Below are 5,979 nucleotides of genomic sequence, written 5' to 3' on the forward strand. Positions count from 1 at the left end.
TTGGAGGGGCCCAAATGAGGCCCAGCTGTGAAGCAATGCAAGCTGCTGTGGACCTTGGGCCTTCTTTTGCAAGTTCTGGGTCTCTCTGATTCAGCTACATTTTGTTAGGTAATTTTCAGGTTGCAAAGGGCTAGGCCATTCATATGCAAAAGCCTCTGCACACAGCTTGGGTGGAGCAAGGTCTCAGGGAATCAACAGGGAGGAACAAACAGCTATGGCTGATCCTGAGCCCTGCCCTAATATGCCCCGGATTTCAGTGTCCCATGATAATCACTGCAAGCACCTCTGAGAGAAAGCTGCCCTTGAGTTCCGACCAATGCCAGACAGTCCAGTTTCTCCCCATATGAGTCTGGGTCCCCAGAGACTCGCCACGAACTGTCTTCTCCACAGCAGCAACCTGAACAAAAGGAAATGTAGGTGAAGTGCATGTTGACCTGATAAAAACAGAATATCTTCAACACAGATGTTTATCTGTCATGTCTGAACATGATTTTTTTAAAATATATTTTATTCATTTTTTTACGGAGAGGAAGGGAGAGGGATAGAGAGTTAGAAACATCAATGAGAGAGAAACATCCATCAGCTGCCTCTTGCACATCTCCTACTGGGGATGTGCCTGCAACCCAGGTACATGCCCTTGACCGGAATCGAACCTGGGACCCTTCAGTCCACAGGCCGATGCTCTATCCACTGAGCCAAACCGGTTTTGGCCATTTTGTCTTTTAGTTGTAGTTTGGAAGTGGTTGTGCAAGGCAGCAATTTCAGGTGTTTACCTATGCCACCATCTTGGTTTCTCTAGAAGACTTTAGAAATACAAAAATGTGGGGAAATTTTAAATCACCCACAAAAATGCTTATGTTTTAACATTAAGGGGAAAAGTTTACAAAATTATATATTTTTATTAAAATAACTTATGTTGAAACTGCTGAAAGGAAATATATCAGCATATTAATAGAAGTTATTTCTGGTAGTGGGATTATTGGCAATTTTATTTTATATGTTGTTTAGTTTTTTGCTAAATTTTCCACAATTAGTATTTATTTCTTCTTTTTCTATTAAAATTTAAATTTATTGCCTTTTTTCTTAGAAAGATAACACATGCCCTGGCCAGGTAGGTCAGTTGGTTAGAGTATCCTCCTAATAGGCCAACATTCTGGATTTTATCCCTGGTTAGGGCACATACAAGAATCAAAAAATGAATGCATAAATAAGTGGAACAACTAATAGATGTTTCTCTCTCTCTCTCTCTCTCTCTCTCTCTCGCTTCCTCTCTCAAATCAATAAATCAAAATAAAAAAATAAAGATAACACAATCATAATAGACTATTTAAGAAATGCATAAAAGTGAAAAGAAGGTTGGGCATCAATTTTTATATAACCTAAAGAGACTCACAATATTTTTGTTGTTTCCTTAAAAATTATAGTTACTTTAAAAATTTTTTACTTTTATTGATTTTAGAGAGAGAGGAAGGGACGAAGGAGGAGAGAGAGAGAGAGAAACAAAATTTCTTGTTCCACTTATTTATGTATTAATTGGCTGCTTCTTGTATGTGCTCTGCTCAGGGATTAAACCCACAACCTTAGTGAATTGGGACAATGTTCTAACCAACTGAGCTACCTGGCCAGGGCAACATAGTTACTTCAAAAACAAAACAAAAACATTTACTATGTATCAGGAATACTACACTTATTTAATCCTCACTATAAAACTTGAGATATAAAGAAATTAAGAAATTTGCCCAGCCATTGTTGCTCAGTGGTTAAGTGTCAACCTGTAAACCAGGAGGTCACAGTTCAATTCTCTGAGTCCCAGTTAGGACACATGTGAGGGTTGCTGGCTCAATCCCCATGGTGGGCATGCAGGAGGCAGCCAATCAATGATTCTTTCTCATTGTTGATGTTTCTATCTCTTTCTCTCCCTCTCCCTTCCTCTCTGAAATCAACAAAAATATATTAAGAAAAAGAAATTAGCCCAAGAGGAGAAAATTGTGAATGATAGAGCTGGGACCTTTTTTTTAAAAAAAAAAAAAAACAGCTTTAATATATCATTTTCATATCCTTATATATTATTTTAAAATGGAAAAATTACATTTGTTTATTTAAAAATCGCAGAACACTCCAGTTTCAAGGAAGAAAAATCACTGTTAGCATTTGAGCTACTTTCCTGCTGTGAATGTTATCTTCCATAATTGAGATCTTCTTTCTGAGACCTCAGAGAAAGAGAAAGGCTCAGTTAGGTCCAGGCCACAAAGACAATGAAAATGGACTCAGAAGCACAGCAGAGTCCAGTGTACAAGTGGGGAAGAAAAACTAGGGGAAGAACTGAACAGAATTCAAGGTCAGGGAAGAGGAGTCAGGGAAGTGACTACTGATGGCTCTCTTCTCTGTAGTACATGAGGTCATCCACTGTGAGTGAGAAGGCAGACCAAGGTTGGACAGGGTCTTGAGGTATATGGGGGCGGGTTAGAACAGCTGCAATGGGTATAGCTCCTCCATCAAGAAACAGCCAAACAGAAACTGTTCTCAGATGTGAGCCTGGACTGTAAAAAACTGCAGAGAAACAGTTAATATTTTTTTTAAAATATATTTTATTGTCTTTTTACAGAGAGGAAGGGAGAGAGATAGAGAGTCAGAAACATCGATGAGAGAGAGACATCGATCAGCTGCCTCCTGCACATCTCCCACTGGGGATGTGCCCGCAACCCAAGTACATGCCCTTGACCGGAATCGAACCTGGGACCCTTCAGTCCGCAGGCCGACGCTCTATCCACTGAGCCAAACCGGTTTCGGCAGGAAACAGTTAATATTTTTATCTCACACAGCTTGCGGAACATGTCCCTCTCCTCCTACATGCTCTGTTTTGCTTTGTTTTGTGTACTCTATATAACTTTTACTGTCAAAGTCTGGATTGCAGTAAAATTTCACCAGCTGCCCGCCCTCCCCGCTACCTCCTGTGTAGCCAGTCTGCAGGCTGATGGGACCTGCCAGAAAACTTCACCGGTTGGCCACCACCAGTGTGCACGTAATTCCTAATAAACCCATGTCTTTGGAATTGACAAACAATATGTAAAGGTATTCTCAGACCTCAGCACTCTTCAAAACAGGCCCTTCATGTCCTGACTCCAGGTATGCCTTTATCCTTCTTCTTCTTCCACAACAACCAAACGTTCACTGTATACACTCTGGACCACTTGGCTATTTTATGCCACTGTGTCTTTGCTTTCCCCTTCTCCATCCAGCTGGCTCTACATTCTTCAAACTGCACTGAAGCAACCCCTAATTCAGAAAGAATTCTCTGGTGTCTTACTTTAGTTTGAATTTGCTTTATACCACATTGTGACTACACTTAAAACTGTAATCATTGATTTATTTGTTTGCTTTCCTCTCTAGATTTTGTCAAAAACCCTGGCTTATTGAACTTCATAAATCTAAGTCGAATACTATGCATGGCACAGAAAAGGTATTAAATCATTTTTGGTTTTGCTTTGGTTTTACTTACTACACTGGAAGTGCTAAGAATATAGACAAATGTTCAAATTGACTGAATAGTGGAACAACTGAACAATAGGTCGCTATGACATGCGCTGACCAACAAGGGGCGTGTGCTGAACATGGTGGGTGTCGGCAGCAGGCAGCAGAGCGTGGAACATGGAGGGCATCGCCAGGACGGGATGGTGGAGCAGGTGAGCGGGGGCGCCAGACCAAGGCGGGCGCCAGTTGCTGTCATCAGGGTGAGCCTCTGGTGGTTACTGAAAATTATTTGCTCCCACATGCCACAGTCCTGCCAGGCTCTTGCACCTGTTGCCAGCACAGGCCCTGTTCGCACCCACTGCCAGCGCCCAGCGCCGGCCCCAATCACTCGGTGCTGTCAGTGGGTGTGAGTGGCAGCTGCTAGCCCCGATTACTCCTCAGGGCTTCTCCACCTCTCCCTGCTCCTGAGGGGCAATTGGGGCTGGCAGCCACTGCTTGCACCCGCTGTTGATGACAGACCCAATAGCTCCACGCTGTCAGCAGGTGTGAGCTGCAGTGGTGGGAACAGCGCTGCCAGCAGATAGGGGACCAGGGGATGTGGTGGGAGGGGCCAGGCAGGGGTTCAGAGGACGGGCTGGGACTTGCCCCTGTTCCCACTGCAGCCTCGCAGCCCACAGTTCCTTTCAAGGTGCACAAATTTGTGCACTGGGCCCCTAGTACAATTTTAAACAATCCAAACTTTGGTACTGCTATAATTAATTAATTAACTAGTTAATTAATTAACTCTGATTAAATGAACTTGGAGTATTACTTACAAAAGAGAGAAATCTTAGAGTGGCAATAACTCAAGTCTTAAGGACTTATTAGGTAGAAGAGAAAGTAACACATTTTTATCTTGCTTTTAAATTAAGAATCACTGAGTAAAATTTACCGAGAGGTATATTTTGCTTCTTTGGATAATTAGAATTGATCAAACTATAACAGTGGTTGACACTATGGTGACAGTGATCAAGTAAAGGCTTACAGCATCCTTCCATGGTGGAGGTTGACCTGGAGAGTCTTTAAAGTATCTCTAGACCACGAAAACGTGATTTACTTGTAACTCCCACTCCATTCGGTGGTTCATCTTGCAAACCACCTTTGTATAGTGGTGGTCATCTCACTAACAACTTCAAGATTTAATGTATACCATTTTTTTCTAACTACTTTCTTTTCTTTCATTGCCTGTCCCTATTATGCATAAGCACACCCAGAAGCTCAGTTATACTCTTTTTAAATACATTTCTTATTGTTGATAGTATTACAGATATCTCACATTTTCCCCCTCTTTACCTCCCTCCTCCCAGCACCTACTCACCCCTCAGGTCCTCATTACCCTATTGCCCATATCCATGGGTATGCATATAAGTATATATAAGTTCTTTGATTTATCTCTTCTCGTCCCCCAACACCACATCAAGGTATGTCAATCTGTTTCATACCTCCATACTTCGGGTTTTATTTTATTGGTCAATTCACCTTGATCATTAGATTCCCCATAAAAGTGAGATTATGTGATATTTGTCTTTCTCAGATTGCCTTATTTCAATTAGCAGATTTTATAGTCCATCCATGATGTCCCAAGGTTTAAGAGATCCCTCTTTTTTACAGCTGCATAGTGTCCCATTCTGTCCCACAGCTTTTTTATCCATTCATTTACTGATGTGCACTTGGACTGTAACCAAATATTAGGTATTGTAAATAGCGCTATGAACATAAGGGTGCACATATTCTTTCTGACTGATGTTTTGGGGGTTTTTAGAATATATTCACAGAGTGAAAACGCTGGGTCAAACAGAAGTTCCATTTTTAATTTTTTTGAGGAAACTCCATACTGTTTTCCATACAGGCTTCACCAACCTGCATTCCCACCAGCAGTGAATTATAGCTCTTTTTACTCCACATCCTCTCCAGCAGTTGTCGTTTGTTGCTTTGTTGATGATAGCCAGTTATAGTGACTATTTTGAATTATTCCATAGACATGATATCTCATTGTGGACTTAATTTGCATTTCTCTGATGATTAGTGACTTTGAGCATTTTTTCATATGTCTCTTGACCATGGCAATTCATATGTCCACTTTAGAGAAGTGTCTATTCAGTTCTTCTGCCCATTTTTCAATTGGATTGTCTCCCTTTTGTTGAGTTGTATGAGTACTTTATATATTTTGAATATTAACTCCTTTTCAGATGTATCATTGGCAAATATGTTCTCCACACCATGGGTTCCCTTTTCATTTTGAAGGTGGTTTCTTTTGGTGTGCAGGAGCTTTTTATTTTGATATAGTCCCATTTGTTTATTTTCTCCTTAATTTTCTTAGCCCAAGCAGATGTGTCCATAAATATATGACTATGTGAGATGTCTGAGATTTTACTGCCTGTTTTCCTCTAAGATTTTTATGGTTTCATGCCTTACATTTAAGTCTTTTATCCATCTTGAGTTTATTCTTGTGACTGGTGTAAGTTGGTG

The sequence above is a fragment of the Myotis davidii genome, unplaced genomic scaffold (assembly GCF_000327345.1).
Source record: "Myotis davidii unplaced genomic scaffold, ASM32734v1 scaffold961, whole genome shotgun sequence".
NCBI classification, from domain to species: Eukaryota; Metazoa; Chordata; class Mammalia; order Chiroptera; family Vespertilionidae; genus Myotis; species Myotis davidii.